Source organism: Lissotriton helveticus, chromosome 4_1 (assembly GCF_964261635.1).
Source record: "Lissotriton helveticus chromosome 4_1, aLisHel1.1, whole genome shotgun sequence".
NCBI classification, from domain to species: Eukaryota; Metazoa; Chordata; class Amphibia; order Caudata; family Salamandridae; genus Lissotriton; species Lissotriton helveticus.
In genome coordinates, this window is record NC_136063.1 from 569,192,549 (window position 1) to 569,217,760 (window position 25,212).

The 25,212-nt window shown below is 46.2% G+C and overlaps 1 protein-coding gene and 1 pseudogene across 1 annotated transcript in view; one reads left to right on the forward strand and one right to left on the reverse strand.

Moving 5' to 3' along the window:
- Positions 1-25,212, forward strand: part of SLCO5A1 (solute carrier organic anion transporter family member 5A1) — a 373,416-nt gene that overhangs the window by 120,792 nt on the left and 227,412 nt on the right. The window lies entirely within an intron of this gene.
- LOC144826817 (uncharacterized) lies at positions 17,185-17,840 on the reverse strand (annotated as a pseudogene).

Consider the following 25,212-nt stretch of genomic DNA (forward strand, 5'->3'; position numbering starts at 1 on the left):
TTTGGCACTCCATGCATGGGGATCATATTTTTTAAATATGCACCCCACTGAATTCCAGAGATGGCAGATTGGTGTCAATGCCGAGCCCTATCGTTTGGACTGTCCAACCATCACCATTCAAAAAAAATACATCCCGCCGCCATTGCAGCCAAGTAACGATCCGCCACCAAGTCAGGAAAGCTTTCTCCTAGTCTGCATCTTGTGTTTGACTGTATTTATCCTGTTTAATCCTGGTGTTGTCTCTTACCCTTGCTTGTTTACTGTACATCAGTTTCTGTCGAGCTCAGCTCCAGTAGGCGGTCTCTCCAGCATGTAGCGCCAAATAAAATGTTATTACATAGCATAAAGTTATCTTAAGCACCAGTAACTTCGAATATCACGGGAATTCTATTTTGTCTGGTTTCATAAAGTATATATTTGGTTGTACCTCATTGTCCTCTGGCTAATTTTCATAAACAAAAGCAGCGTGCAGCAGTATCAGAAATGGAACATAATTATGTATGTAGGTAGCACTGTGCCTAAAGAAAGTGAACAAAGCATTTGAGAAATATAAAGCTTGTTGTTGTTCCACAAAGGCTTTTTTCTAGCATTACTTATAGATTTGCAGTGTCTGTAGAAAGTCACCCTGAGTTAAGTGGCGCTCTTGAGCTTCCTGTGGATTTATGAGAAAAAACCCTTAGTTAAGGCTTGCATGGCACTAGACCTTTCCGTAAACATTTTGATTTGTTCCAGAAAATGAAAGCTGCACGTGAAAATATTTTTGACGGGAAACATCACTCACAACGCAACTTTTACCACACAGTGCCTTTATGACGCAACTTTTACAACGCAAACCATTACAATGCATTGCGCTGGGGGGCGCTCTAGGATAGGGAATGTGTTTAATGTACTATCCAACACCTTCCCTACTATCCCCGGGGACTGGAGTTGGAATAGTAAATTAAATAATTCACTATCCAGCGCCCCAAAGCACTATGTGTTGTAATGGTATGCGTTGTAAAACTCGCGTTGTAAAAGCATGCGATGTAAAAGCATGCGTTGTAATGTTGTACATCCATTTTTGACAATGGGATTGAGATGAGTGAGATGTCGTCACCAAGAGCAAAAGTGCGGCTCTAGAGGGATGAAGCATCATAACTCTTCTCTATAAAAACACTTACACATCACAACGTGGATGAAGGTTTCGTGTATGATTCATTAAAAAGTCAGTAATTACTGTAGGTTTAGCTGTAGGCCTCCATAATAAGGTCCTGCTTTTAGGTCTGGCGCTTACCAGTCTCATGTAATCAACACATTGATTAATAAAAAATACTTACATGTATTCATACAAGTTTAAAGGGGTTTTGGGTCTTCATCCATCTGTTCAGCTATTTACATAATGCTTAAATTCACCACAGCATAAACCATGGGGCAGCCCACTTCAGCCACTGGCTCCCTTGATGGTATTTTGTTATGTTATGTAGGTTTGTATCACCTAAGAAGTTATCCTGGAGCGGAAAACACCTAGGGCCTAGTAGGACTACTCGAAAAGCCAGGTCTTAAGCTTCTTATGGAATTCAAGAAGTGAGGAGGAGGCTCTTATGTGTAGTGGTAGGCCGTTCAACAATTTAGAAGTGATGTAGGAACAGACTCGTCACCAGATCTGGTTTTCCATATACGAGGGAATTGTGCAAGTAGAGGAGGTGTCTGGAAGGTTTGTGAAAGCAGATGCAATTATTGAGGTATGCTGGGCTGGTGTTATATAGTGCCTTGAATGTGTGGGTGAGGAGTTTGAAATGTGCTTGTTAGTGAATAAGGTCCCAGTGGAGCCACTTCAGGTGTGGTCCGATGTGGTGTGATGTGAGTGCAGCATGGGAGGTTGATGGGGATTCTGGCCCGTGTTCTGAATGATCTGCAGACTTTTGTTGAGTTTTTTTGTTGTTCCCAGCATAGAAGGTGTTCTCATAGTCCAGCTTGCTCGTGACCAGGGCATGCACAACAGTTTTTTGGATGCTGATTGGGAGCCATTTGAAGATGTTCCTCAGCATTTTCAGAGTTTGGAAGCATGAGTTGGTGACACATTGAATTGAGCAGTCGAGTTTGCTGTTGATTATGATACCAAGGTGTGGGTGATGGGAAGGGTTTTGGTCCTAGCTCTGTTTGCCACCGTTTGGATTCCCACAGTGATGTGCTCTTCCCGAAGATCATGATTTTGGTCTTGTCAGTGTTTAGCTTTAGACAGTTGGTCTTCATCCAGTGGGTGCAGTCATTCGGGCATTGAACTTGATGTGGGTGCTGGACGTCTTGTCCATGAGGGAGAGAATGAGTTGTGTGTCGTTGGAGAGGACATTGATGTTGTGAGAGCAGAGAATGCTAGCTAGAGGGATCATATATGCATTGAAGAGGGTCAGGCTCAGGAAGTATCCTTGCGGATCTTCAAAGATGAGGTCGCGGGCATCCAAGGTGTATGATGCCAGGCTTACTGACTGGGTCCTTCCAGTTAGGAAGTTGCGTTGAAAGAGGATGGGGTGGAAAACTGTGTCAAATGCTGTGAAGCAGTCCAGGAGGATGAGGGCCACCATGTCACCTGTGTCCAGAGTGATGTGGATGTCATCTGTGGGTACATTAATGGCAGTTTCCATGCTGTTGTTGGGGCTAAAACCAGACTGAGTTGTATTGAGGAGTTGGTGATCCTTGAGATATTCAGGAAAGTGTGTGTTGATGGTTTTCTCTTAGACCTTGACTGGGAATTTTACCAGGGAGTTTGGTCTGTAGTTAACATGCTTTGAAGGGTCTGCTTGGGTTCCTTCAGGAAAGGGAGGAAAGTTGCATGTTTTCAAGCATCTGAGAAGGTCACAGAAGAGGTGGAGTTATTCAGAATGAGGGTAGGCATGGTGTTAATGGGTTGCAGTCTTCTCAAATAGGTGTGGTGGGGGCAAGGATCTGATGAGGACACTGAGCGGATGGTAGTGGCGGTTTCTTCTATGGTTATGAAGGGCGAGGTGATTAGTTTTTTTTGTTGTTGTTTTTTTTGTTTTATATAGCGCGAACTAGACCCGAACCGAATCAGATATCAGAGCGCTTTACATATTTTCCAGTTACATTATATGAGGACACACTTTCATTTTAGGCACGGGGAGATTACGTGATTTGCCCAGAATCACAGGGGGTTTTGGCGTCGTTACCGAGACTCGAACCCAGATCCCCAGGTCCGAAGTCGAGCGCCCTAGCCGTTAGGCCAACTCCTTTGGATAAGATTGAGAGGCGTTTGGCGAGGCAGGTTTGGTCTGGTTGCTGGTTGAAGTTTCTGTAAATGGTGATGATTTTGTTGCTGAAGAATTGAGAAAGATTGTTGTAGAGGTCCTGTGAGGGGGTGATTGAGTTAGAGGTGACTGCTGGTGAGGTGAAATCTTTCACAATCACAACAATTTCTTAGCTTCTGTTGGTGCTGACATTGATGTTGTCTGCCAGAGCAGCGTTTTTGGTTGTCTGAATCATTTGGTAGTAGAGTCTTGTGGCAGATTTGAATGTGCTTATGTCTGAATAGTCTTGGCTCATTCTCTATTTGTGCTCTAGTTGTTTGCAGTGGTGTTTCATCAGTCTGAGGTACAACATGTTGTATAGCTGTGTTTGAGGAGGGCAAGGAAGTTGGCACAGTAGGCGATCAAATTGTTGAAATTCTTGTTAGCTTTGGGGAGGCTGTTGCTGTGTTCATATTGTTGGATGTTGAAAGCGGTGCTTCAGTCCTTGTCAGTGATGCTGTTCCAGTTTCAAAGGACTGGTGTGGCAGTGGTGCATGTGCACTGGACAGGGACGGGGCGCTGAACTTGATAATGGTGTGGTCTGTCCAGGGGACTGGTGTGGCCTTATTGACTCTGATGTAGTTGAAAGTGGTGAAAATAGGGGCCAGGAGGATTCCTGTGCCGGGTGTAGGTCCTTTTTCTCATTGGGTGATGCCCAGTGTCCCAATGTCATTGATTAGTGATTTTGAGTTGGGGTCAGCATGGTCTACCAGGTGAAGTTCAGGTCTCCGAGTAGTATGCAACTTTTAGCATTGAGGGTGAATAGTGCAACAAAGTTTGTGATGGTGTTTGGTGAAGCTAGTTGTAATCCGGGTGGTTTGTAGGTGAGAGTGGCGCTTAAGGTGAAGTTGGCAGTGACATGGATCTTGAATGACAGGTGTTCCATGTGGAGGATGACATGTCTGTGGATGTGCTGCTACTGATGGTGTTCTTGTGGATTATGGTGATTCCATCTTTTGGGCCTGGGTTGTCTGTCTTGCCTACCAATATTATAGCGGGGTGACTGTGGCAATGTCAGGTGCCAATGCAGGGTTCAACCATGTTTCTGTGAGGAAAAGTAGTCTGGGGAATTGGCATGCAACTGTTCCCAAATCTCTGTGGCGTGTTTGGTGAGTGAAAAGGTCTGTAGGAGCATGCATGCAAGTGTGGAGTGCTGTGTGGATAGTTGCTGGACTGCATGTTTGTGAGAGAGTGAGGTATATGGTGCTGTTAGTGCAGTGCAAGCATGAAAAGTTGCAGAAAGTGGAGGAGAATGCTTCTTTGGTGTTGTGTAGTGCTGCAAGGCAGCAGCATATTGAGCGGTGGCCAGGGATGAGGGAGCGGAGGGTCAAGGCATGGTAGTAGTGGGAGGACCAGGGTTCCAGGCATTGGGTGCAGTCCAGGCACATAGGGGCACAGATGGGCTTGCCTTTGGGACACCTTAAGCATGCCAGCGGTGTGCTAGCTGCACGCGCCTGCTGGTTGTCCACGCTGAGGTAGCAAGATTTTGGGAGCAGGAGTAGTGATGTCACTTCCTTTGCAGGTGTATGATGAAAAATCCAGTGATGCCACTTCCTCTGCAGATGGATGCTGGAAATGAATCCTCTTGTTTGGTTTCTTCTTTAAAGACAGTTTTGGCAGGAAGCCAGTGGTGTACCTTCCTGTGCAGCTATATAATGGAAACTCCAATGATTTTACTTGTGCATATCTGCTTAAATAGTAGTGTTCTTCAGTGCAAGGTCTAGTGTAAGAATGATTTACTTTGCTAATGCTTTTTTTCTTTCCATTGTTTATCCTTCTTTTCTTTTTTTATCTTTTTATCATTTTATTTTATTGGTCTTTTATTTTCATGACCTATGCTTACAATAAACATTTTTTTTAAATAACCATTGCACCCGCTAGTCAAGGCTAGACCTCTTGCTTTGATAATGCTTGTTGACTTTCATCTCATTGATGCGTAATCACTTGCGCTGTGTAACATGGTAAGCTTGATCCCAAGTCTGGGACTCGCACTCCGATATGGGAGACTCATTAAGACAGCAAAAAAGGTGAATGATTCCAATGCCTTAATCAAACTTTACCTCTCGTAATTCCTCCGAATAATTTTCATTGTCAATATTTATTTTATTTAGTTGTTTCTGTTCCAGTTTCTGGACATATACATTCATAGTAAACCATATCAGCAACAGCTACTTTTAAAAACTGATAGCAAAAGTAAGTGTTATTTGTAGTTACTGAGAAAAGGTGCATTGCAGAACTTTCTTGACCGACAATATGTTCTTGGTTAAGATAAAAACACGGGATGTAGAAGTGCACTTCTCTTAGATGTCAGGTTAGTGCTCAAAAACAATGGGCCTTATGTATGAGAAGTGATGCATAACTGCTTGAAAACAGCTATGCTTTTTTGTGCACCCTCCATGCGACATGATGGATGCGTCATATTTACTGTATGATGCATCAAGTCACAAGAAATGACAGGTATGTCAGTATTACTGTATCTGTCGGTGCAAAACTGATGCATTGCTGGAGTTGTGTCGGGAGCATGATGCAACTCCAGCAATTCAGGGTGGAGGGCTATGGATATAGCACTGCGTCTCCCTTGCGCCTGCTTTGAGGCAGGTATAAGGATTTGACGCATTGGCGTCCTAGAAGTAGCGCACTGAGATCTTATAGATTTCAATGCACCACTTCTACGAGGCTTGAATGAGGGGGAACGCCCACCCTGCATACATTATACCTGACACAGGTATAATGTAGCGCTGGGGTTTACAAAATGACGCCTCTGTCTAGATGCGTCACTTGTAAATAGGGCATAACAAGGCGCATTTTTAACAATGCTGGTGTGTCACAAAAAGTGAAGCATCGGAGGCGCAAAAGTGTTGCAAGGGCTCATAAATGAGCCCGATATATGCATGACAGTTGGTACTACCGAGTGAAACGGAAATCAGATCCATTGCTCATCTGCCCTTCGCGCCATCTACCTCCAACTGTGTCAATTTTGTGGTTTGGTGGCGAGGTATGAGTTAAAACTTAATTCAGGACACGGCTGGGATACTTATGTGACAAAGACAGTGAATTAATTGTGAATGAGGCAGATGACCTTGATGTGAGGCACATGATTCTGAATGAATTGAAGTTTATTGAAGCAGACCTTTGTCTGGTGGCCATTAAAATCCACTATAAATATAATACACCAAGCAAGCATACATTGTGCAGATGACACTGGTGAATTGTGGCAAAGGGGAATGCAGGGAAGATAATTGTTGTGTTTTGCCGTTGGGATGGAGAAGATGCAAACTCTGCATCTGTGGAAAGCACGAGAAGCTTCTGTGAAAAAATACCCTGGTGTTTTGATCAGGGTAACCTGCGAGAAGGAGCTGCTAAGACAGTGGGGAGAGGGGTAAGATCTATTGCCAAGAGGACAGTCTCCCTGTGGGAGCTATTTGCAGCCGCCCTTTCCTGAATGACTATTTACAAGATGTGATTTTATAATCTGGGACAGATCTATTCAGGGTGGTATGGGCTTAGACCGATTACTGTCTCGGCTGTGATAGCATTCATAGCATTCATAAATGGACTAAAGATGTCAGAGGCTGAAACTGCATTGCCCCTGCCTGCACTGTGCAAACAGAACATGTTGCTATTGCAACTAACTTAATAATGCCTGGGACAGCTCTCCATTTTCTGCAGAGATAGAGAAAACTACTACAATCGTGTATTCTGGTGTCTTTACAGTGGTGTACCGGATAGCATGGTTATCCGATGCCACCTCGAGGACACTGCGTCACTGGGAACACCATTTGTCTGTTCTGGGATTTAATTGACCAGTTTAGGCAGGTTACCTTGTAGTTTTGACTTATTTCACTCAAACACACTGAAATTAAACTCTTCATTACAATGTATTGGGTGGGGATGGGGATTTTAATTATGTTTGGCTTGGTTTGCTATTTGTGGTGTGTAGGCCAGGCATGGGAGGCTAGGTATGGCACATTAAGTATGGTCAGGAGGTAAGCTATTTAACAGTAGGTGGATATGTTTAGTAAATAGATGGTTATGTATGGTTGTAATATTAGGATGGTATGACAGATATGATAAGTAGGTATGCCACACAAGGTTGATAGGGATGCTAGGTGTGTTTAAAATACTTAATATGTTAGGTTAGGTGTGGAAGGTAGGTCAAATACAATAGGTTAGGTATGTTAGTTATGGTTAGGTAATGGAGATTAAGTATGGTAAGAGTGGTAGGTATGTAAGGTGGATTTGTATGTTAGGGAGGCATTCAACATAGTATATGTGTATGACAAGGTAGGTTTGGTACCTATGGCATGTTGGCATGGTAAATGAGATATGGCAGGTTAGATGGAATAGAATAGGTATGGGTGTGCGGTAAAGTATGATGATTAGGTATGGTAGGTAGGTTTGGTAAGTGTGGTAGGTATTGAAGGTGTGTTAGTCATGATAGTTAATGTAGATTTAGTAAGATAGTAATGGTAGCTAGGTATGTTGGATAGATGGTAGGTATAGTAGATAGGTAGGTAGGTATGTATACAAATTATGGTACATAGTTATGGTATTTAGGCATGGCCGTTGCTAGAAATGTGGTTTCTGGCTGGCTAGCGTATGCACCTAAGCCCTCCCCACCCTAAGGATGACAGGCCTAACACAAGTGCACCAATTTTCCTTGAACCAGTCCTTCTCTGCAAAGTTTGGAAACAAGGCCTGTAACTTCAAGGTACCTCTCCCTCTGCATTGAGAAAACAAGGGCCATGCATGAACTAATGTGATCAGTACATCATACTTTCAAGAATTTAGAAGAACACATAACAAAATCTGGGGATTCACAATCAAATATCAATCAATCAATCAATCAATCAATCAATCAATTGAAAACTGCACTACTCACCCAGAGGTTATCCAGGCGCTTGGTTCAGGCTCCTCAGGGTCTCAGTCGAAGAGCCAGGTGTTGAGTCCCTTTCTGAATTCCTAAAGAGAAGCAGATGTCCTCAGGTGGGTGTGGAGGCTGTTCCAGGATTTCGCAGCGAGGTAGAACAAGGAAAGACCTCCACTGTTGCTGAGGCGAATGCAGTGGCTGCTCCTCCACTAAGGTGGAGGAGCATCGTCCCACTGCTTTTTAGCAGTGAAATAAAAGTAAAATAAAATGATAATAGTTTGTGTTATTATCATTTTATGTTCTCCTACTTCCACTGCTTTGCATGAGGGGTGGGACAGGGGAGCAGTGGTAGTACCACCCTAAGTGCACAATGACTGCTTGGCCGGCTCTCTCTGGCCCGCCCAACAGTACTGTGCACTTTGCATGTTCTCCATGCAGGCTGCTTTACAGCCTGTGGGGAGAACATGTCCAGGCTCCCAGGCTCCCAGTCAGAGTCTGAGCACTGAAATACGGCACTCAGATGAATCACAATGCTTCTAAGGCAGTGTTGTGATTGGCTGACTGGGAGCCTGGGTGTGCTTCCTGTACAGGCCAGCGAGGAAGGACTACGGAGGAGAGTCGCGGCAAGGAAGCGGTGAGAAGGTACGTTTTTTATTTTATTTGTTATTACCTGCTGCTCCTGCATCCTCCCCGCCTCCCGCCCCTGCCCCCGCCCCCCTACCTCCGATCCGAGCTGGCCACCACTGGGCAAAAGCAAAGGGTGCGGGTGAGGGAGTGAGAGAGAGAGCAAGGCAGAGCTCAGGTGTCTGGAGGGTTGATGGAAGCACAGGCAGTGATTGATGTATGCTGATCCTTGGTTGTGCAGGACTTTGCTCACTCTACCACTGGATTCAAGATAGCCTGGCTGATGAGGATTATGAATCCGAAACTGGTCCCAGGATGCTTGTTTCCGGTCCAGAGAAGACGTGGCTTGGCAGTTATGGCTGGACTATTCTCATGCGGCACAGGGTCAGACTGATTTGCATATGGTCATGTCTGAACTTGGGTGGTGGAGTGAGCTAAAGAATGGTGATGGATTAAATCCAGATCAGTTGACTGGAGGTGTGTGTTTGATTCTGTCCATCATCCCCTTTGGTAGTGCAGGACTTTGTAGGCATGCCTCAAAATCTTGAATTGGCCTCTCGTGTGTGAGGGGAGTAAGTGGAGCTTCTTCAGGTGCGGGGTGATCTGGGTCTGTCTGGGAGGTCGAGAATGAGTCTGGCTGCTGAGTTCTGGATGATCGGAAGTCTCTTTCAGAGGCGTGATGTGATTCTGGTATGGAGAGCTTTTCCATAGGTTGCTAAAATGTCATTTAAGTTGGTAAATCGAAAATAAATTAATGTATTAATCCCTTGCTTTATAACAACCCCCGAAAAAAAGCACTCTGGAGAAGAACTGAAAAACGTTGTTGTGTACTTTGAGATGCCTGTTGTTGTGAAACTTACACATTTTGGCGCTGAATCACCTTTGTGTACTTCTCAAATGCCCCTTCGGGGAGTGACACTGTTGATTAAGGGGCACAGAGGTAACGCTTTTCAAGGTAGTCTTTTGTTGTTTCTAAAAATTAAATATGCTTAAGGCAGGGCACAAGTCGTAAAAAAAGAAGTGGGGGACCCTGCCACCGGAAGTGACGTCACAAAAGGAAGTGACGTCGCAAAAAAAGGTGCCGAGCTCCTCGTTCCAGAGAGGCCAAAGAGTGAAGCCCAGCTGTTTGGCAGGGGGGCGGTGCCCCCCGGTAAAATAAGTGGGGGGACGCCGTCCACCCGCGTGGTACCCCGATTCGAGCCCTGGGAATTTCATTATGACTTGATGACTTTGCTTCCTTCTAAATCACAAAAGAAAAAACAAATCTACATTATCTTGAGGAAGCATCATTGATAGGAATATAATCTTTAAAATGTTGTTTAAAACTTTCTAATTTACCACACATCTCTCTCTAAAGGTCACAATTACACCCTTTCTTTAAAACAAATCCTAGGAGCCATAAGTGCATTGTGAGCTCAGTGTATCAGTTAATACCCTGTCTCTTACCCACTCTCCTCAAGGTTTGTTCCATTGGATATTATTTCATCTTTGTCATGTTCGGATCCATGCCCTTGTCCTGATAAAGTGGTTTGTGCCTGTCCCACTTTGAAGTGAATGTGGAATATGTGGCTTGGAGTGTATATGAGATTCCACAGACTCTCAAGCTAAGCTGACAGTTGCCCTCTCAGTTACTCATCGCTAAAGGACAAACCAATGTGACAGGGCTTTGTTGTATATTTTTAGAAGACCTCAAAGCCACGGGATAGTAACTGCAGCCCCAAAAGGCTCGCCTATCGCTGCTCATTTACAATTGACCGGATATCTTAGGATTTGATAAGAGAAAAGTCGACTGCAGCTAAATAAGCCAACTTAGTTAAGCGGGTTGGGGATTTGGTTTAAGGTTGGCGGCAGAGATTCTGCTTCACTTCTGGGCAGATGCCGTTGCAGTGACTGTGCGACTGTCTTTAAGCGGCTCAGCGAGCATCAGGCTTTGGCAGGGAAACCCCGGAAGAATGCAGTCCAGCAGTTAAAAAGAATATTGACTTTTGTGCAAAGAGAAAACCTGGTGAAAATCAGACGGAACATCAGTTTTCAGTTCTTTCAATTAACGAAAGGCACACCTGGACATATCTAACTCTTGACATACATCGGACAAGCTGTGCATTGGGGGATCAGTCTGCATCACCGATGAGGCCCAACGAGGCGGAAACCAGTCTTGGGTTCCAGTTTAAATGGAATGCGGGCTAGCATCTTAGGCTGGGCCGCCCCTTGTGGGGGATGAACACGATGAATTGCATATATTTGGTCTCCGTCTGTAATTACATGGATGAGCCAGAACATGATGGTGTGTCATATGACACAACGTGACTAGCAATCCACGAACTTATTTCAAATATTCTACCCATCACTTTTGTGCTGTACGAGAGAGCCTCCCGCGGTACAAGGAGACGACACCAGACATGGGTCCAGAGCGTGCAGTGCCATAGATCTCAAACTGCTCCTCACTGATGAGGCACCACAAGGCTGAAACTGGGCTGTTGTTGTGTTCTTATTAATAGGGCGTGTGGCCTTGCAGATCAGACTGAACTGTCCTATTGGGACAGAGCCGAGTCCTATTTGCATAGGATTGGTCCCTGTCTGAAAATACACAGGCAAGCTAAAATGATGGACAAGAGGGTCTGGAATGCATCCCAGAGTGATTACCGAGTAGCTGATCAATGCATTCTCTCCATTACTTTCTATGAAATCTAAGCATATCTTTCTGAAGCAGGTCTCCAGACTGCAACTGAACTTATATTAGAAATGTGGCATTGTATGGAAAGGTCACCCACTGAGATTTAGTAACTGCTTCTCCTGTTATTGTTATTCTGTGAGTTGTTATGGCCAGATGCAGTTTGGAACTATTGTCCCTCTCCCTGCCGCTCTATTCAGCCTAATATTTTCTGCATTTGAGGCAAGCAGTGGAGACTGCTGGGCAGATCCCCTGAAACCCAGGACATAAAGGGAGCAATTAAAGCAGCAGCAGACTCCAGGGGAGTGGAGGAGCAGTGTTCCCTCTGTCTCAACCCACATGGGTATTCTGCAGCACATCTGATACCTTCTCTGGCCCATTCAGCTCTCCAGTGTCACAACCATCTGATTATGGGGAGGGAGCAGCGGAAAGAAGGCAGAATGGACACAGGACTTGAGGGCTGGAGCAAAAAAGGTGCTGGAAGGCATCTTGCATGGTGAGAGGAGATAGAACTGCATCCTTAAATCACCTGCACTCACACTCTTCTACTGAGAGCAACATCCCATGCCACTGGCAGCAGCACCAGGAACCACTGGAGAGCGCCCTGGGATTTGCTGCAGCATATTTTCCTGCATTTACCAATGCTTGCTCCTTGTCTGCTTCTCTTATCAGTTTTCCTGCCACCGAAATACTGTCAACATCCACTTTGGTGGAACTATATTTTCATAAAGTTTTGCCTTTAAGTCTTGCAGCATATTTATATATTAATGTATCACCCAGACAGATTAAGTGGTTTGCATAGAATCACAGGATGTTGCACGGTGCAGCCTGAGAGACAAACCAGGATCCCCACCTCTCGAGTCAGCAGCTCTGGCTGATGTGCCACATGCTCTCCACTCCCATGTTATCTGCCATGGAGCTCTTTCCATTTACTGGGCGATGATTGCCGAAAACAGCTCTTTATTCATTACGTAGGCAAATCCGATGCATTACCAATGCTTGTTTCGTACCCACTAGGATTGGATTACCATCAAGTGCTGGACTCCAGAGTAAAGACTGAGGAGACTGTGCATCATGATGGTGCAACATCAGAAAATATTATTACTACTGGGATATTTGAAACTCTGATCTAGCTTTAGCCGTATTTTTCCATTCTACCTTTGCCCGCACTTTCATGCGGAGATATTTTAGCGTGGTTAAATAAAGCAACGCTAGTTCTGCTGCTGCGAGGTTGATTCTGTGTGCCAGGCGTACTGAATACTTTGATTTGAGCAGTGAGTCATGCAGCAATATATAGAAACAAGTCCCGCCATTTTATACCTTGAGGTAAATGCTGGTGGTTTCATCTGGGCTTTGCCTTATGTATGTCTGGAGAGGCGGAAGAGAACATTTTCTTTTGCTGCACAGTTTTATTTTTAGAAATGCTGCACTGCTGGCGACAAGCTATCACCGCCCTTCTGTATGTGCCGTACAAGCACATTAAAAGCAGCTGCAGGTTCAGACCGCCTTCTCTGCCTGCGAGCAATTTTAAAGAAAATCAATTAGATTTTTAAAAGTTATTATACAAGCAAGTGGATTCATATTTCTGTAAGAAATGGCATACACTTCAGAGAAATAAGTATTTTTTCTTATTGCCATTCTGTCTGTCTGTTGAAATTCGCTGTGTCTTCCAAAAGTCTTTTTCTTCGGGGACACCAGCGTCGAGAAGTTGGGGTGAGGCGTGGGAACAATGATACTGCGTTTATAAAGTTGTATCACGTGAATTGTGTCCCATTGGAGTTTTGCCACACAGGTATTTCCTTAAACTGCTCATAGAGGCACAAGGACTGGCCTCTTGGAACATCTGAGCTGTAGAATTTAGTGTGGAGAGTCTGGGCCTTCCATTGGGTAGATGTGAATTATAAATTTCTTGGTGCAGGGCATGACGCATAGTGAATCACCTCCACACACTCCCACAGATCCGACAGACAAGGGAACTCAGCCACAGGACATACATTGAGATGCTGGGAGCACACAATTTGATAAAGTGCAGAATCTGGAACTGAAAGGTATATCCACCTGTTAAGAAATATGCAACTTCTCACTAAACATTCTCAAAAATGATCCCAAGTAAACTTGAGCAATCACTAGTGCTGTCCGCAGACGGTAACATTTTATGAACCTGTTCACAGGATAGTAGATTGCAGAGGTGACTGGTATTTTCCATTAACGGGCGCTCACTTTTAAGAATCGAGGGCCTTATTATCAAGAAAGGGCGATGCATTATTGCCGTTTTATCGGCAGGAAACTGCCGCTAAAGCGGCGATAATGGGCTTGATAATATGCCCTTGTGAATTCCCTTAGAAGCCCAGGTTCTGGTGTTAACCTGGGCTTCTACGGGAATTCACAAGGGTATATTATCAAGCCCATTATCGCTGCTTTAGTAGCAGTTTCCTGCTGATAAAAGCGGCGATAATGTATCGCTCTTTCTTGATAATATGGCACTATTGTCAACACAAAATGGCCAATTTCCAGTAAAAAAAAATTCTCTGAGTTTTATATAGCGCGAACTTGACCCGTATCAGGTATCAGAGCCTTTACATAGCACCAGTTGCATTACATGAGGACACATTCATTTTTGTTAGGCACGGGTAGATTACGTGATTTGCCCAGAATCACAGGATGTTCAGCGTCATTGCCGAGACTCGAACCCGGTTCCTCAGATTCGAGGTTGACCGCGCTAGCCGTTAACAGTGTCAGCTTTGTGTGTTTTGTAGCTGGTTGACAATGTTTCATTAAGGTGAGAAATATCAGCTGAAATCGACGCGAAAGAGTTACTGTTTTAGACCGTTTTTTAACTTGCATTTAATAAAGCAAGGCACTCTTTGTCTGGTGATTACATATTATGTACAACAGTATTCTCAAAAGATGCTTTCTTCAAAGTCAAAAATACCAGTCCTCTCAGAAAAATGCAATTCTGGAACATAAAGCTGAAAAATGCATTAATTAAATTGTAATGGTTTAGTTTGAATGATGTGTGCTCGGCGCTTGTGTGTGAGTTAAGGACAAATCGCATTACCTATCCTTACATGTCAATCAATCATTCAGGGTTTTGTAGAGCGCGACTACTCAACCCTTAAGGGTCTAAAGGCGCTGTGTGGGGGAGGGGGTCTGCTGTTCCCCCTATGGGACTGCTTCCCGTCTACCCAGTAGCGGCTTGTGGAGGGAGTGCCGCAGGGTGGTAGGGCGGGGAGGGGTGGGGAGGGGGTGGTAAACTCCGGCTCACGGCCGACCGGAGTAATGTAAATAAATAAATAAATAAAACGAATTTCATTGCGCGCGCTGAAACGCCAAATGCGAATTAGCTGTGAGAGGCGTTAATCCAAGGAGGCTCACGCTTCTCATCGCCGCTTCTTTGAGAATATCCCCCTTAGTATTTGGAACAAAACTGGCATCCTATCCTACAGCCTTTCCTTTCACACACTCCTTGTGCCCCAGCACAATTTTCATATCGTTTACTTTACAAAACCCTCTAACTTTGCAGTCGGAAAAAGGAAAATAAACACCAATCTACTTCCTTGAAGAATAAGCAACAATTTGTCAGAAGATATAGCCTAACAATTGCCTCTGTCTTGGAATTCAAAGCAAATGTGATAAGAGAAAAAACGAATTTAAAGGCATTGCTATGGCTCATTTACTTTCTGAACTCCAGCAAGTTTATTGTAGGAGTGCTGCAGCACCCTCGCCTCCCACCCCGCACACTAACTTCCAGCACCTATGAGCCACTGTGTCGGACGTTGAGTAAAGAAGGTGTTTCTAGATCACTGATGGAAACGTTCCAATTTTTGCATGTTATTTTTATTACTTCTTTTTATTTACTGACCTGTTACTGATGAAAATACTTTACCGTTTATCTCCCTTCGATCTCATAATTTGTACATCTGTATTTTGTTTGAGTGGTTTGTAGTTCTCTTTGTGATCACAGCGCCATATTGAACAGTAAGAATTAAAATATCCTTCCAGCACTCTGATGTCACACTGTGAGGCAATCACACAAGAATTCTGAAGTGCACCATCCTCACAGGCCCATCTCAGGCATTGGAGGCCATTTCTTTTGTAATCAGATGCAGTGGCTTATTAAGGGTGTCATGGGCCCTAATGCCAGCAAGGAATGTGGACTGCAAGGAAAAGGGAGGGATGATTGACCTGAGGGTGGAGAGGAAGGGGGGCAGGACGCCCGGGGCCTCATTTATGAGCCCTTGTGTCACTTTTACGCCGCCGGTGCGTCACTTTTTGTGACGCACCAGTGGCGTAAACAATACGCCTTGTTGCGCCATATTTACAAAGTGACGCATCTAGGTAGATGCGTCACTTTGTAAACCCCTGCGCCACATTATACCTGCGCCAGGTATAATGTATGCAAAGGGGGCGTATTGACGCAAGAAAGGGTCGTAGAAGTGACGCAGTGAAATCTATGAGATTTCACTGCGTCACTTCTAGGACACCGTTGCGTCAAAATCTTGCGCCTGCCTCACAGCAGGCGTAAGACTGACTCAAGCCCTTTCACATGGGGCTTGCCCCATGTGAAAGGAAGCATTGCTGGAGTTGTGTCACTTTTGTGACACACTCCAGCAATGCGTCACTTTTGCGCTTACAGATACGTCAGAAATACTGACGCATCTGTAACTCCTTGCGACATGATGCGTCATATCATAAATATGACGCATCAATCATGTCGCAAGGAGTGCGCACTGAGAAGTGACGCATCGCTGCTTTCACGCAGCGATGCGTCATTTCTCATAAATGAGGCCCCAGATTTTGTGACTGGTGCAGAAACTGCGATTTCTCTTTCACAGTGGTGGGAGAGGGTGGCAGGATATTAGTGTGTTTGATTTAGCTGGGGACGGAAGCCTTCTCTTGTGGGGTGGTAGATGAGGGTGATAGAATGTAAGATATTGTTTTTTAGACTTGGTAGGGGTGAGAAGGTTTTGATTGAATGTGGTCGGGTGGGTGTCAGGATGCCAGATAAGTATATGGCTGAGGACAGTGAAACAATGTTAAACATGGCTCTCTTGTCACTCGGGGGGCACACAACACAAAGATGGAGGCAGGTGTTTGTCAATCACGTGGAGTTTTCCACCTTGGGGTTCCATTTAAGCTAATATTTGCATCTGATCACAGCACCATGAGGCATATGAGTATTATTAGGTACTGGTGTGACACATAATGACTATTACTTGGTAATTCTGTAATGAGTGGCTTGGCTTGAATTCAAAGTCAGGTTGGAAATTAAGAGGAAAGACATTTAACAGTCGATTCTCTGCAGCACGAGCTCAGGCAGGCAATTACTGGGGGGCGGGGGGAATTTTGTGTAATTTGCTTTCACATAATTACTTGAAATGTTGGCAAAATTACACATAATTAAGTGAAAAGCAAATCCACCATTTTGTGCTATATAGTGTATCCTCATGTCAATTTTTGGCGCATAGAAACATTTAAACAAAGCACTGTAAACAACAGCTTCTCACTTTCTATTACCCTTGTGTGTTAGCTGTAAATTTTTACAGCGAATGGCAAGTTTTGCTGTAATTGTTTTTACTGCGAATAGTGGATAATTCCTCAAACTAGTGTGGCGGAAACCGTGGAACAAGCCTAATATGAAATTCCCAAAATTACACAAATTACACTGGTGTAATTTAAATGTTGCCTATTACTGTTAGTTCTGTGTTAGAAAACGAAATCTCTGTGACAGAACCAATTTAGAGTGTCTGAGAAATAGGAAAAACCACGTGCAGTTCATCAGTCAACTTGTAACTGGTCGTTCTTTTATTTATTTCAGTTTCCACGTTTGTGTATTTACAAGCGGTATAATATTCATAATTAGAGAGGGAAGATTCTGGAAGGCTCTCAAGGGAGTTGAAGAGAAGCAGAAGTGTCTTCACGCGTTTCAGATTCTTGATGCTCTAACTGTTTATCACCTGCGTCCAAGAAAGTTAACGTTTTCAGCTGACAGACTCGAGCAGGCAGGTCTGTGAGGCAGTTATTGGCAAGGTGAAGACTTTGCAATTTCTGGAGCCTGGATGGTTCTACGCCACAGAGGCCAGGCAGCTGTTGCTCAGTGTGAGCACCTGCACACTCTCCAGGCAGCCTATCTCAGGAGGGATCACCTTCAGGCTGTTGGAGTCCATGTAGAGGACGGTCAGACTTGGTAAAAACAAATTTCCCCGGGCACGTGGCACATCTGAAATAACAGACCGCTCTCCCTCTCTGCACTCCTCTGAAGCACCTGTAGCGCCTTGAGGCCAAACACCTCCAGAGGCAATGAGATAAGCTGCTTCCCTTTGATTTGTAGCTGCTTTTTCTTTCCAGAGACGGGCCCGTCATCAGATACGTACTTCCAGAACAATACAGACATTAGCATGGGCGTCCGCAGGGTGGGTAAAGGGGGGCACTTGTCCCACCCCCCCGATCCCCAGTGCGTCCGGTGTGGGCCCAGTCAGGGCCGGCACTAGTCCATCATGCTTTTGAAATGATGCCATTGTTCCAGGTGGCAGCCCCCTCCATTGGCTGGGGAGGGTGCAAGGAGGTGGCCGAGAAGGGTGCAAGGCAGAGAGGAGAAGGGTGCAAGGTAGAGAGGAGAAGGGTGCTAGGCAGAGGGGAGAAGGATGCAAGGCAGAGAGGAGAAGGGTGCAAGGCAGAGAGGAGAAGGGTGCAAGGTAGAGAGGAGAAGGGTGCAAGGCAGAGAGGAGAAGGGTGCAAGGCAGAGGGGAGAAGGGTGCAAGGGGGATGTTGATGATGTAAAAAGTGATCCCCCCCCTGGAAACATTTCTGCGGATGTCCATGGTCATTAGGTGTGAAACATGGTGAACATGGTGACGGTATGGTATCCAAACAGAATGGCTGAACTTTCGTCTGACAAATACATTTAATGGAGTAGTATTTTGTAAATTACATTTAAGCCACAATATTTATGTCAAACACAATTTTTGTTATACCTATTCTGACGTATAGCCATCCGGAGAGCTCAAGTTACAGGAGAACAGGGCTTTAAGTGGGATGAAAAAACTGGGGCGTTTCTTAAAGGCGGCGTGGCCACTGTAATTAGTGGCGTGGCTTGAAAACACGTAAACAAAAAATCTGTGCTTAGCACAGTGAGCTGCCCGACTTGTATTTTGCTGTTTCTGTCAGTACATCCAGATATATGATACAACAAGTAATATCATACCTACAACAAGTCAGGACTATTGGCTTTGTCAACGGCGGTTAGTTGCATAAGATAAATAAGCAGTAACTATGGCTTGTATATAATACTGAAAAAGCTTCCACTTAAAGCCCTGGTGACACCACGACAATGTTGCTGCTCCTAAGTTTCAAAAAGAGAAGGGAAATCCAGAGAGAAAATGACTCTCTTTAAAGGATTTCCCTCCGCCTACAACGCTCACCTGGCATGACATAACTTCTCCACTAGTGAGAAGTGAGCAGTTTGAGCACGTGCACATTGATGTGCCTGCTGTCACTGCAGTCCGGAAAAAAACACGGACCGCCTATGTCAGGGCACAAAACCGAGCCCGATAGAGACCCGTTCCGAGCCCCCCTTTAAAAAACTGCCGGTGATCAGACCAGTTGGGACCCGACCCACTTAAAGCCCTGCAGGAGAGTGATATGGAGACTGACATCTATGTACTCGTGGCAATGGCCATTGGGATAATGGTTCCTTAGACACTCTCTTGCGATACCTGCGGTGTTTCAGTCTCTTTGTTGCAATGCTCCGCACCATTGCAACCCCTTGTTTGCTATTACAAGAATATGCAGTGGTAACACCTAAACTATTCGCTTTATTTCACATATACCACAATAATTATCTGAGATATTTTACACCAGTTGCTGCACACCAGTAAAAGTAGGAAAACCAATGTTAAAGGCTGCAGCTGCACATCCACTCATAGTTGGTACTGCATAATTACCAGGCCCATACGCTGCAATGCTATGTTTGCACAAGAGCCCGGTGTGTGTCCTGGCACGCGCTAGTGCTGCTGGCATTGGACAATGCTTGATGGCTGTTTTATGCACCATGAGCTGGCTCTCTCTGACGTCCTTGATCTTGGGTCCTGGACATCCTTCTCCCTGAGCTTGGTCCCTTTTCTGCTGCAGCTGTCCCTTCTATTTGTGGGGAGAAATGAGAGGTTCAGAGCTCTGCTGAGCAGAATGGGAGTTGCCGATGATGGGGCTCTCTGACATTACTGATTGTTGTATAAAATACAAAACTGTGTGCCTGTCTAATGTGACACACCTGCTTATGTGAATGCCTGTATGTAAGCGAAAAGCAGAGAAGTGGAAGGAGAACAACAGAAAAACGAACAAGTGTGCATCAAAGGATGCGGAGAATGATAGCATGAGATAAAGGTACAGAGTAAGAAAGACTGTGGGGTGTTAGAAATCAAAATGAAGACAAAGAAAACTTAAAAGAGATAAAGTGGGTGAGGTTAAAAATAAAAGCATGAAAAAGCTAGGATCAAGAGTTAAGGCTCGAGATAATTCAGAGCTAAAAGGTTTGCAACATAAACACAGGTGAAGAAACAGTAAAAATGAAACACCGAGATGTAGAGAAAGACTTAATCAAAATTAAGGGAGAATGACTTTACCACTGCTCCACAATAGACTGCAGTAGTGGCCTGTCCCCTGCCAAAGTGGTGGCGTGAGCCGGGCAGGCAAAGGGAGGAGGGAACGGACAACATAAGAATACAAAATGAATACAGAACTTACCTGATCGCCGCCGCCTCCGCCGTCCGCTCCATTGCGCTCTTCCTGGTTCTGGATGTAGTATTGTGGGATGCAGTCTAGTGGTTGGGGGGTGGAGTCAGAGGGAGGAGCAGGAACAGGAGGAGCCGGGGAACAGGAACCAGGGACAGTTAGAGTAGGGACAGGGGATGAACAAGATGTACAGAATAAAGCTCCAGTTTAGATAATTACATGTGTCTGTGTTTATTGTAGCAGGATGCTACAACTGGCGACGAGGGTGGGATAGGCATGTCCAGTGCCCCAGAACCCTATCAAGAGCACCCTGTCCTGTGCAGTGTCTAAGGAGGAAGAACGCTGCTGTGTGGAGCCGTGCTGCCGTCTAAAGAAGAAAGGCCGGCAGTGAGTGACCCTCTCCCCAGAGCCAGGGGATTGCCAGAGGTCTGAAGGGACTGAAAAACGAGCGCCAGAGCGTCGGCAGGAAAGAAACGCTTCATCGCGCCAAAAACGGGACCCACGCTTGATGCGTGTAATTTGGCGTGTCCCAAGTGAAACAGAGGTCGGGAGCCCACCCCGACTCTGCTCTGCACCCCACAGCGAAGAAGAGGTACCCAAGGTACAAGGAAGTGCCCTTGGAGGATCCGCTGGCAGGCGCCAACGAACGCAACGTAAGCTGAGCTCAGAACGGAGCTCGAAGAATCCCGACATCGGAAAACCTCACGCCCGATGCGTGAGGTTTGGCATGCTGTCGGCGTAAGTGAGAGCGGGAACTGTAACAGTGAGCTGGGAGCCCACCCCAAGCTCACCTGAGGACTGCTGTGGCCGAAAGAGAGTGCCTCCTGGTGTGGACTGCCCCTGCGAAGGTCCACTGTCAAGCGCTGCTGAGCGCGGTAAATCTGGAGCCCGGCGTCGGAAAAACCTCACTCCGAATGCGTGGGTTTTGGCACGCCGCCGCCGAAGGACCCTGCAAAGTGAGGCGGGAGCCCACCCCAACCTCACCTGACTGCAGTGGTGACCAGAGGGAGCTAGATCTGGAGGGTGCTACTCCTGAAGACGACTGCCGGTGAGTCCTGGGTGAAGAAAAAGGGCTGAATGCAGTGAAAGAAAGTAGTGCCTGCAGACAGCTACGGCGGCCATCTTTGAGTCAGGCAGGCTTTAAGGACATACCCTGTGTGGTCAATAGGTGGCCATTTTGAAGTCAGGCATTAAGCAAAGTGAACAAGCATTGGTAACAAACAAGCATTGGCGATAGAAATAAAACAAGCATTGCCGATAGAAATAAAACAAGCACTGGCGATAGAAGTGCAGCAGAAGGAAACAAGCATTGGCAACAAACAAGCATTGGCGATAGAAATAAAACAAGCACTGGCGAGCAATCAAGCATTGACACCGGAAGACCAAACAAGCGTTGGCGAAGAACAACCAAGCCTTGATAAGAACATATAAACAAACATTGGCAAGAATCAGCGAACCAGCACGAGCACCTACAAAGGTGATGGTGAACGCACACCGCAGAGCGTAAAGGGGAGGAGCTGCTGGACTGAACCGCACGAGGTTCGGATGAAGGCAAGACTGCGAAGGACGGTCCCAGAAACAAGCGCAACATACACGGAGGTGACTAAAGGACTTGCACTAGCCTCACTGCGGAAGAGTCAATAACCACCTGCCTCTAGCACGCGATTCGAAAAGAGAACGAGCCCTGTGACTGGCACAGTGCGGCTGGATAGTGGACATCTCGGAACGCAGGAAATCCAAGTTCTAGTCACTGGCGCATACGGTGGTGGTTGCAAGGATTAGTAACGCCCCAGCAGATGACCAGACCCAAGGCCTCGACCAAAGAGGATTAACTAAAAACTACGAGAAGCCGAGTGAACAACCCGCCCGAATACAATCAATCAGAATACTCTTCTCATGGCGAAGGAAGAAGTAGCACAACGACGCAACCCTTGTTTCAGAGCACCACCCCCGGGAATGCAGTATGATACCTGGAGCCTGTGTCTTGAACAGAACAAATGGCTGGCGACATTGGGTGACTTCCTGGACGCCAATGGTGAACAAAGAGAGAGGAAATGTCTAATGCTGCTCCTCCATTTGGTGGGTCCCGAGGGCCGATGCCCAATCGAAACATTTTCCAAAGAAGACACGGAAATCTATAAAAGACTCCAAGAAAAGCTATGTGCCCGTCTCTCCGCACAAGCGGAAGTGGATCAAGAGCGCATCACTTTCAACACAGCTCGGCAGGAACCAGGTGAACCATTGCCAACCTTCATCACTCGGTTGCGAAACCTGGTACAAGGCTGCCACTTCAACACCTTTACGAACGAGGATGCAGTTCGACTCCGGATAATTGAAGGCTGCGCAAACCCCAACACAAGGCTCAAGATCTTGCGAGGAAAGTGGTCGCTAGAAGAAATCATCAGGAAGGCTGAAATTGGAATGCACGTCAAGGCAAGAGACAGAGCAAAGGACCCGAATCGGAGGGCAAATTATCAAGATGCCTGGACATATGAAACTCGGAAAACAGACAAAACAAAAAAAGGAGAGAAGGAAGGCAGACCAATGAAAAGACAACGGGAGAGACACAGTGACAAGGAGTACTCTGAGTCAATTAGTCAAAGGACAATCTCAAGGAGTTCTTCACCTTCAAGATGTCATTCAAAGTCTGACCAACGGGAGAGACACAGTGACAAGGAACACTCCGAGTCAACCAGTCAAAGGACAACCTCAAGGAGTTCGTCACCCTCAAGATGTCATTCAAAGTCTGACGAGGAGGGAGCGTCAAGTGGGACAGGTCGCACCCCTGGACAAGATGGCAACTTACACAACAAGAGAGTAAGGAAGACAAACTATAGAAGGAGAGCTCAAAATGGTCAAAACTGGAAGTCGGCGCAGGAACACTCTTCGTCAAGTTGTGAAGATGAGTCTGAAGGAACATCATCCAGCAGAAGAACACATCACACCCACATCATGGGTATCCGAGCACCAAACAAGTGGGAAGAAGAAATAAGTCACATAAGACGAACTGACCCTCCCCAACAACGAACAGGAAGAGACCAATGCATCAATGACACTGGGGACGAAGAAGAAACCGAGAAGACGTCGTTGACATGTGAGAAAGGCCAAGATGGAAAATCTCAAGAGCAAACACAAAGAACAAGCACGTGGTTGTCGAGCAACTTCTCAGATGAAACAATGCCAAAGACAAGTCGACGAAGGCGCCCGGAGAATCGTTTTAAAGACAACCCTGAGTCAACGAACAATGTGTCACGGCCCACTTATTTCAGACATCCAGTACCCGATACACCCTCAAAGGAACGCTTCAAAAGGAGTATGGCCAGAAACTCCTCTGATTCAGAGAGCGCGTCCGTTCGATCCTGGAAGTCGACAAAAGACTTCTCTGACCTAGAAGGCACGTTTATAGCTAGAAACTCCTCTGATTCAGAGAGCACGTCTGTCTGATCCTGGAAGTCGACAAGAGACTTCTCTGACCCAGAGGGCTCGTCTGTTCAGTCCCGTGAGTTGACCGAGTCATGGTCCCGACAACAGTCATGGCGTCAACCACCCAAACGCACCATGGAACCAAAGGACTCTGAACACTCAGTCATGCCACAAGACAACCTGCCAGGTCAGTCACAAGTATATCTGGACACAGATCAGACACCGTCACCCCTGAAGGGGTCCGCGAGGCTGACTCAAAGGACTTACAGAGGGAAAACAGAGACAGTGGACCCTGGTCAACGGACGGGAAGGGACCAGCCAGTCACTCCGCAAGGAAAACCGGACGGGTCAGTAAAGAGTGACCATCAGACGAGAGAGAAACATGCCTATGCACAGACGGCTCACGAGTCGGCCAGACAACCCGAGGCTGTGAATGAGTCATCGAATCAAGCCAAGACAGTCTCCTCAGATAGCCCCACACTGTCTGATATACATGACCCTGAATTGGAGGACAGTGTTGCCCTCAACCGGACAAGACAAACGGAAGTAAAAGCAGATGCGGGTACTCGGAAGAGGACCAGAACATTATTCACTCATGAAAGAGATCGAGCATCTGAACTAACAGTAGCTACACCACTGGAAGGAGACATGCTGACTGTGGAAGGTGAGAGCAGACAGTTCACACGCAACGTGATCAAGAATGCCCCGACTAAGACAACAAGAAGATCGACCAAAGTCAAGCCCACCGCGGATTCAACACTACTGAGGCTTGAAGAACAGGTTGTCCGCCGACCCGTGTGGTGGATTGAAGAACTACGAACACTGAGGACATTAAGCTCAGTTTGTTAAGAAAGGGGGAGATGTAGTATTGTGGGATGCAGTCTAGTGGTTGGGGGGTGGAGTCAGAGGGAGGAGCAGGAACAGGAGGAGCCGGGGAACAGGAACCAGGGACAGTTAGAGTAGGGACAGGGGATGAACAAGATGTACAGAATAAAGCTCCAGTTTAGATAATTACATGTGTCTGTGTTTATTGTAGCAGGATGCTACACTGGGACAGGCTCCCAGAGTGCACTGTGGCCAACCATAACACACTGCATGAAAGCAGCGCCAGGATTGGCCTGAGCGCTGGGATTTTGCGCTCCCAGGCAGATTGGGAGCCTGTGCCTGCTTTCTCCAGCCCCAGCAACGTAGCTGGGCTGGAGAAAGCTTCACAGTGCATGAGGGTTTGGCCAGCCTGAAACAGGCGGCCAAACCCTCATGCGCAGTGAAGGGAGTACCCACCAGTCCCGTACCACAGTGTCACCCCCTGGACCCGCCCCCAAGACTCATCAGAGTCCTGGGGACGGGTCCAGGAGAATCAAAATTAAAGGATTATAAAACCAGTTTAAAACCCGTTTTATTATCATTTTATTTGCAGGTGGTGACAGTGGGGGGCGGCGCTCCTCCACCCTAATGGAGGGTCTGCCGCTGATATACTGCCGCTTAGAGGCCGTCAGAGGAGCTATGCTTGATCGTTAGACTTTCACCATCTTTTTATGCCCCACTTGTAGGAAAGTTCACAAGCTGCCACTGAGTTTGAAAGAGACAATGGAGAGGAAGTGGCTGAGGTCGCA